The sequence below is a fragment of the Pinus tabuliformis genome, chromosome 6 (genome assembly GCF_031772625.1).
Source record: "Pinus tabuliformis cultivar Carrire ecotype Pingquan chromosome 6, CPIR1, whole genome shotgun sequence".
NCBI classification, from domain to species: domain Eukaryota; kingdom Viridiplantae; phylum Streptophyta; class Pinopsida; order Pinales; family Pinaceae; genus Pinus; species Pinus tabuliformis.
Genome location: NC_142292.1, coordinates 1,045,724,025 through 1,045,733,160, shown reverse-complemented (window position 1 = coordinate 1,045,733,160; position 9,136 = coordinate 1,045,724,025). Strand labels below are relative to the sequence as shown.

Sequence of the window (9,136 nt, the reverse complement as noted above, 5' to 3'; positions counted from 1 at the left end):
TCAATGGAACTCTGGCTACTGAAGCATACATGTACTATAATAATGCGCTTAGCCATGTAGGGTAACCGGGTATGTGAAAAAATTGGCAATTTCATTGTATAAGCGATGAAGAACCCTAAATAGAATACTATTTCTTATCCAATATTCCTGAACCTAATGTTGGTCTATCAGGTCTCCAGAGACCTATACTTAAATCTCTGATTAGCGGAAAGTACATACTATGATATACACCTTTACTCCACCATTCATTTTGTTACACATGAACTCTTCCATCTTGGAGAGATGGCTGAGCGGACCAAAGCGGCGGATTGCTAATCCGTAGTACGGATCATCCGTACCGAGGGTTCGAATCCCTCTCTCTCCGTTCGTCCACTATTGATCCTGAAAACGAATAACCCCGAATCTTTCTACAGAACGGAAAAGGCCCATTAACCTAGAGACTTCCTATTTTGACCTTTTTTTTCATTGCATAGCACAAAATGATAAAGTTATCATTTTGACTGAGCATTTGAACTCAGTATTTTATTTTTTCCCGCAGTAAAGTATTACTGTTTATGGAACAGTAATAGCTCCACTCTTTAGTAGAAAAATGATATTTTTTCATCAAAAATTATATCTGACTTAGTCCATGAATTTCAAAGGTATCGTTCATGAACGAATGGAAGGATTAGAATATCTCGTTTCTTTCCTCTTTTTTTATCAATATAAATGGGACCAATCCCTACATTGTGTATTGGTACATACAAATGATAAAATATGTTTGCCTCTCCCTGCTATTATGTATGAACAAAATTGTTTCAAACCTGTTCCATCATTAGCAATGTCCAAGTGAATAGATGTTCACTTTCGAGATGATCCGGGTCTAGCTCGATAACATGATCTCTTCCAATCCAATGTGAGAAAGTTACATAGTGTCTACTTTTTCCGATAAAGGGGTGTTTGCATGGGTTTGCCTTGGTATCGCGTTCATACCGTCGTATTGAATGATCCTGGACGGTTAATTTCTATACATATAATGCATACAGCTCTAGTTGCTGGTTGGGCTGGTTCAATGACTCGGTACGAATTAGCAGTTTTTGATCCATCCGATCCTGTTCTTGATCCAATGTGGAGACAAGGTATGTTCGTTATACCTTTTATGACTCGTTTGGGAATAAAGGATTCAGAGAGTGGATGGAACATCACCGGAGAAACTGTAATTAATCCCGGTATTTGGAGTTATGAAGGTGTGGCTGGGGCACATATCATGTTTTCTGGCCTGTGCTTTTTGGCAGCTATCTGGCATTGGGTATATTGGGATCTGGACATATTCTGTGATGAACGTACGGGAAAACGTTGTTTATATTTGCCAAAAGTATTTGGAATTCATTTATTCCTCTCAGGAGTAGCTTGTTTCGGATTTGGAGCATTTCATGTAACGGGTTTGTATGGTCCTGGGATATGGGTGTCTGATCCTTATGGACTAACTAGAAAAATACAACCAGTGGATCCAGCATGGGGAGCTGAAGGTTTTGATCCTTTTGTTCCAGGAGGAATAGCTTCTCATCATATAGCAGCCGGTATTTTGGGTATATTAGTAGGTCTATTCCATCTCAGTGTTCATCCTCCCCAACGTTTATACGTAGGATTACGCATGGGGAATATTGAAACGGTCCTATCCAGCAGTATTGCTGCTGTGTTTTTTGCAGCTTTCATTGTTGCTGGGACCATGTGGTATGGCTCCGCAACTACTCCGGTCGAATTATTCGGTCCCACTCGTTACCAGTGGGATCAGGGATACTTCCAACAAGAAATAGATCGACAGGGTCGTGCCGGTCTGGCTGAAAATTTAAGCCTATCAGAAGCTTGGTCCAAAATTCCCGAGAAACTCGCTTTTTATGATTACATTGGTAATAATCCAGCTAAGGGGGGGTTATTCAGAGCAGGTGTAGTGGACAATGGAGATGGAATAGCTGTTGGTTGGTTATGACACCCTATCTTCAAAGATAAGGAGGGAAATGAGCTTTTTGTACGTCGTATGCCTACCTTTTTCGAAACATTTCCAGTAGTTCTGGTGGACAAATAAGGAATTGTGAAAGTCGATGTTCCTTTTAGGAGGGCAGAATCAAAGTATAGTGTTGAACAAGTAGGTGTAACTGTTGAGTTCTATGGTGGTGGACTTGACAGGGTCAGTTTTGGTGATCCTGCTATAGTTAAAAAATACGCTAGACGTGCTCAATTAAGTGAAATTTTTTAATTAGATCGTGCTACTCCAAAATCTGATGGTGTTTTTCGTAGTAGTCCAAGTGTTTGGCTATAGGAGTCTATTCATCGCACATATGCTTCGATCAATAGTATTGTAACCATCGAAGTAAAGCAAAGCAAGCAGGAACCTAAAGGATCAAATGGAACGAGATAAAGACAAGTAAATCCCTAATTGAAGGTCTTTCAAGAAGAAAAGGATTGTTCGAAAGGGAGGAGACTGCTCAATAATTCCATATCTATGTTGTAGAATCATAACATAAAGGAATACTCAATTTCACTTGGAACTTGAGCAGAGAGTAGCGATCTCTCTTTAAAGCGAAAAAGAGTTTTTTGCATCTTTTTTTTTAGTTACTTGAACCGGATGAGAGGAAACTTTCACGTCCGATCCTGAAGGGGGGGAAATCTTAGAATAACCTATCCAAATCTTTTTCTTGTTAGGCCCATAGCTAACAAACCAACTTTATTGAGATCACAAGGTACATTCGATTATGAGATTCAATCCTGGAGAGAGATTATTCCTCATTACCTCTCTGCTCGTCCTTATTACCCCTTTCCTCGGGGTTCTAGAACATTTAAAGAGAGAGAAATAGCTATTGGGGGAGATGCTATCGGGAAACAACTAATGGGTCTAGATCTGCAAATGATTATAGATCGTTCACATATGGAATGGAATAACTTGGTGGAATTGAAATGGAATAGATTGGAAGAGAACCAAGAATCTACTGTGGATAGATGGGAGGATGAAAAAATTAGAAGAAGAAAGGATTTTCTGGTTGGACGCATGAAATTGGCTAAACATTTTCTCCGAACAAATATAGAACCAAAATGGATGGTCTTATGCCTATTACCAGTTCTTCCTCCTGAACCGAGGCCAATCGTTCAATTAGGTGAAGGTGGACTTATTACCTCGTCAGATCTAAGTGAACTTTATCGAAGAGTTATCAATCGGAATAATACTCTTACAAATTTATTAGCAAGAAGTGGATCTGAGTCATTTGTTATTTATCAAACAAAATTGATCCAGGAAGCCGTAGATGCACTTCTTGATAATGGTATCTGCAGACAACCAATGAGAGACAGTCATAATAGGCCTTATAAATCATTCTCAGATGTGATCGAAGGCAAAGAGGGAAGATTTCGTGAAAATTTACTAGGCAAATGAGTTGATTATTCAGGTCGTTCCGTTATTGTGGTGGGTCCCTTTCTATCATTGTACCAATGTGGATTACCCTCAGAAATAGCAATAGAGCTTTTTCAAGCATTTTTAATTCGTAGTCTCATCGGACGACATATTTCTCCCAACCTAAGAACTGCTAAAAGTATGATTCGAGATAAGGGACCCATTGTATGGGAAGTACTTCAAGAGGTTATGCAATGACATCCCATATTGTTGAATCGAGCACCTACCTTACACAAATTGGGAATACAAGCGTTTCAACCTATTTTAGTAGAAGGACGTGCCATTCGTTTACATCCATCGATTTGTGGGGGATTTAATTCAGACTTCGACGGAGATCAGATCGTTGTCCATGTACCTTTATCTCTAGAAGCTAGAGCAGAAGCTCGTTTACTCATGTTTTCTGAGACAAATCTTTTGTCTCCAGCTATCGAGGATCCTATTTCTATACCGACTCAGGATATGCTTCTTGGACTTTATATATCAACAGTCCAAAATAGTCAAGGAATTTATGGGAATAGGTACCATCTGTATCACTCGGAAAATAAAAGCTTTTCTTGTAAGAAACCTTCCTTTTATAGTTATGATGATGTGCTCAGAGCTTACCGACAGAAACGAATTGACTTATACAGCCCCTTATGGCTCCGGTGGGGGAAAGTGGATTTACGTATCATTACCTCAGTAAACCAAGAAGCCCCTATCGAAGTTCAATATGAATCTTTGGGTACTTTCCACGAAATCCATGAACATTATCGAATAAGAAAAAGTAGAATGGGAGAAATCCTTAATATATACATTCGAACAACTATTGGTCGTACTCGTTTCAACCGAGAAATGGAAGAAGCCATACAAGGGTTTGCCTGTTCTGAACACCCAAATAAATCACGACCAGCTCTCAGGATCTAATGTTATTGATCTTATGATTTTTTTCATTAGTGCAGATATAGAGATCGAGGAAGCCTTCGAATAACCGGCTTGAACCCATTGCTTAATCCTGCTCATGAAAATATGGAGATTTTTCCTTATGAAGGAACGAACTAGATTGCCCTTTGATAATTTTCCCTTTTATAATAAAGTGATGGATAAAAATGCCATTAAAAAGCTTATTAGAAAATTAATAGATCACTTCGGAATGACATATACATCACATATCTTGGATCAACTCAAGACTTCGGGTTTTCAACAAGCCACTGATACAGCTATTTCATTAGGAATTGATGATCTTCTAACAGCGCCTTCCAAAGGATGGCTCGTCCAAGATGCGGAGCAACAAGGTTCTGTTTCAGAGAAACAGAATCATTATGGGAATGTACACGCAGTGGAAAAATTACGTCAATCGATTGAGATATGGTATGCTACCAGTGAATATTTGAGAAAAGAAATGAATCCGAATTTTAGCATGACTGATCCCTTAAATCCAGTACAGGTGATGTCCTTCTCAGGAGTTAGGGGAAGTACATCTCAGGTTCACCAATTAGTAGGTATGAGAGGATTAATGTCAGATCCTCAAGGAAAAATCATCGATCTACCCATTCGACGGAATTTACGCGAAGGGCTCTCTTTAACGGAATATATTATTTCCTATTATGGGGCTCGTAAAGGAGTTGTGGATATTGTTGTACGAACAGCAGATGCTGGATACCTCACACGTAGACTCGTTGAAGTAGTTCAACACATTGTAGTACGTAGAACAGATTGTGGCACTATCCAAGGTATTTTCGTAAGTCCCATTCGAGGTCGAGAGAGGGACAGAAATGAAAATGTTGTACAAACACAAATACTGATTGGTCGTGTGCTAGCAGATGATGTATATATAAATAGGAGATGCATTGCCACGCGCAATCAGGATATTGGAGTTGGACTTGCCAATCAATTAATAAACCTTCGAACACAATCAATATATATACGAACCCCCTTTACTTGCAAGAGTATATCTCGGATTTGTCAATTATGTTATGGTTGGAGTACTACTCACAGTCACTTGATTGAATTAGGAGAAGCAGTAGGTATTATTGCGGGCCAATCCATTGGAGAACCAAGAACTCAACTAACACTAAGGACTTTTCATACCGGGGGGGTATTTACTGGTGATATTACAGAACATATACGAGCCCCTTTCAATGTAAAGATTGAATTCAATGAAAATTTGGTTTATCCCACACGTACACGTAATGGACATCCTGCTTATCTATGTCATAATAACTTATCCATTACTATTGATGGTCAAGATCAAGTACAGAACTTAACCATTCCGCCACAAAGTTTGCTTTTGGTTCAGAATGATCAATATGTGGAATCGGAACAGCTTATTGCCGAGGTTCGTGCTAGAACATCTTCCTTCAAGGAAAAAGTTCGCAAAAATATATATTCTGACTTAGAAGGAGAAATGCACTGGAGTACCAATGTGTGTCATGCACCTGAATATGAGCAGGGTAATGTTCATCCTATACTCAGGACGGGTTATCTATGGATATTATTGGGAGGTATATACGGATCCCGTGTAGTACCCTTTCCATTTCATAAGTATCAGGATCAAGTATATGTTCAACCTTTTGTTTCCAAACATCAATCACTTTCCGATTCTTACGTGGATCAAGTGGAACATAGATCAGGTGACTCAAATTGCTATGAGAAGGAAGAACAAATCTTTAGTTATTCAGAAACTGAAACTGATCGGACCATATCCAACAAGCATCGAGACTCTATTTATGTCTTTGACCCTAATAATTACAATATTAAGGGGAAAAAGCAAATGAATCGATTCATCGTCTCATTGCAGTGTGATAAAGAATGGGAAAAAAGAATAATACCTTGTCCTGATGCGATTCTTAGAATACCCAAAGTGGTATTCTACAGAGAAATTCCATTTTTGGATATTCTAACGTAGAACATGGAATACCTGATGGGTCGAATATGACAACACCGTTTTCCCTAGATTTATCGAGGGAAGGGGACAACTTGCAGATTCAAATTAGCTATTCTATTTCGTATGAAGATGTTGAACGAATCCAAGTAATGAGTGATATAAGTATTCCATTGGTTCGAACTTGTATAGGATTTGAATGGGAACAAATAGATTCTATAGAATCTGAGGCTTATGTTTCTCTTATTTCAGTAAGAACAAATAAGATCGTTAACAATATGGTTCAAATTAGCTTGATGAAATACCCCCCTTTTTTCATGGGGAGAAGGGACAATAAAACAAGTCCAAATTTGATGTTCCATAACAATTTGGACCACACTAATCTTTTATCTTCCAATGGGGCGAGTCAATTAATTAGTAAGCATCAAGGAACTATTTGTTCATTATCTAATGGGGAAGAAGACAGTGGATCTTTTATGGTTCTATCACCATCCGACTATTTTCGAATCGTTCTATTCAATGATTCTAAATTTTATGATACGGGAAATCAATCAAATAGAAAGGATCCTATGAGAAAAATCATTGAATTTTCAGGTCTCTTGGGTAATTTACATAGTATAGCCAACCGTTTTCCATCCTCCCATTTTCTAACTTATAAAAAAGTATTATCAAAGAAACATTCCATTTTCCACAATTCTTTCAATACTTTCCAAGTATCTAAATATTATTTCATGGACGAAAATATGATAATTTATCATTTCGATCCGTGCTGGAACATCATTTCCAATCTATTGGGTCCAAATTGGTGCTCTTCCTCATCCGAATCCGAATTCTGCGAAAAAACATTTCCAGTAGTTAGTCTTGGACAATTGATTCCTGAAAGTGTATGGATATGCGAGGATGAACCACTCCCCAAATCTGGTCAAATTATAGCAGTTGATGAGGAATCTTTAGTCATTAGATCAGCTAAACATTATTTGGCTACTCGAAAAGCGACTGTCCATAGTCATTATGGAGAAATTCTTGACAAAGGAGATACATTGATAACATTGATATATGAAAGGTTCAAAGCCAGTGATATAATTCAAGGTCTTCCTAAACTTGAACAATTGTCAGAAGCCCATTTGAATAATTCAATATCGATGAATCTGAAAGAAAGTTTCGAAAATTGGACCGGAGATATGACAAGATTTCTTGGAAGTCTTTAGGGGTTATTCATAAGCGCTAGGATAACTATGGAACAAAGTCAGATTCATTTGGTCAATCAGATCCAAAAAGTTTACCGATCCCAAGGGGTATGAATTGGTGATAAGCATATAGAGGTTATTGTACGCCAAATGACATCGAAAGTCTTAATTTTAGAAGATGGAATGGCTAATGTTTTTTCACCGGGGGAACTCATTGTATTATCACGAGCACAGAGAATGGATCGTGCTCTGGAAGAGGCAATCTACTATCAAACCATGTTATTAGGAATAACAAGGGCATCTCTGAATACTCAAAGTTCTATATCCAAAGTGAGTTTCCAAGAAATTGCTCTGGTCTTAGCTAAAGCTGCTCTACAAGGTCGTATCGATTGGTTGAAAGGCTTGAAGGAAAATGTTATTCTCGGGGGGATGATACCTGCCGGTACTGGGCAACATATTCACCGTTCAGGGAAACGAAATGGAATAGATCCAAGAATAGGGAATAGGAATCTATTTAGCAACAAAGTGAAGGACATTTTATTTCATCATGACAAAGTAGACTTTTTTTCCTTTCAAGACAATTCTCACAAATATCACAATATATTAAAACAGCAATAAAAATAGTCTTGAGAAATAGATTTCTTGTTATGTTCATGAATATCTCTTCTATAATAGGAAGAATATCAAATATTCTATGAGTGAGAACGTTTCTATCACGTACTAGACAGACATGCAATCTTTGAGATGTAATTGATTCCGTTGGAATAATTAGATATTACGATACATTTTATTTCGCTTTTTTGGGGAGGAAAGCGAACGAGAATGAGAAAAAGATATTGGAACATTGATTTGGAAGAGATGATGGAAGCAAGAGTTCATTTAGGGCATAAAACTACGAAATGGAACCCTAATATGGAACCTTACATTTTTACAGAGCATAAAGATACTCATATTATAAATCTAGCTAAAACTGCTCGTTCTTTATCAGAAGCTTGTGATTTGATGTTTAATATAGCAGGTAGAGGAAAACAATTCCTAATAGTCGGTACGAAATATCAAGCAACTGATTTAGTAGCATCAGCTGCTACAGAAGCTCGATGTCATTATGTAAATAGAAAATGGCTTGGTGGTATGTTAACTAATTGGTCTACTACAGAGACGAGACTTCAGAAGTTCAAGGATTTAAAAAAAGAACAAGATACAGGACGATTCAATCAACTTCCAAAAAAAGAAGCAGCTATGCTCAAGAGACAATTAGACCAATTGCAGAAATATCTAGGTGGGATTAGATATATGACAAGCTTACCCGATATTGCTATAATTACCAATCAACAAGAAGAATCCATTGCTCTTGGGGAATGTAGAACTTTGGGTATTCCGACAATTTGCTTGGTTGATACAGATTGTGATCCAGATCTCGTGGATATCCCAATTCCAGCCAATGATGATGGTATAGCTTCAATCCAATTGATCCTGAACAGATTAATGTCAGCAATTTGCGAAGGAAGGGCATTAAGGTCATTATAGCTATATGAAGGGATAATAGAAAGTAATAAAAAAAATAAAAATAAAGGGGGGGGAGGACCTGAGGATTTACTGAGTTGGTTGCTATTCCATCCAAGATCTCGTAAGAGGGAATTTCATTTATTGATTTGGTTGGCTGTT

General features: G+C 37.8%; 1 non-coding gene across 1 annotated transcript; it reads left to right on the top strand.

The window, feature by feature from the left end:
* Positions 1–276: 276 nt before the first annotated feature.
* On the top strand, positions 277–364 carry TRNAS-GCU (transfer RNA serine (anticodon GCU)). The gene has a single exon. It is a non-coding gene; the product is annotated as a tRNA-Ser (tRNA).
* Positions 365–9,136: the final 8,772 nt, after the last annotated feature.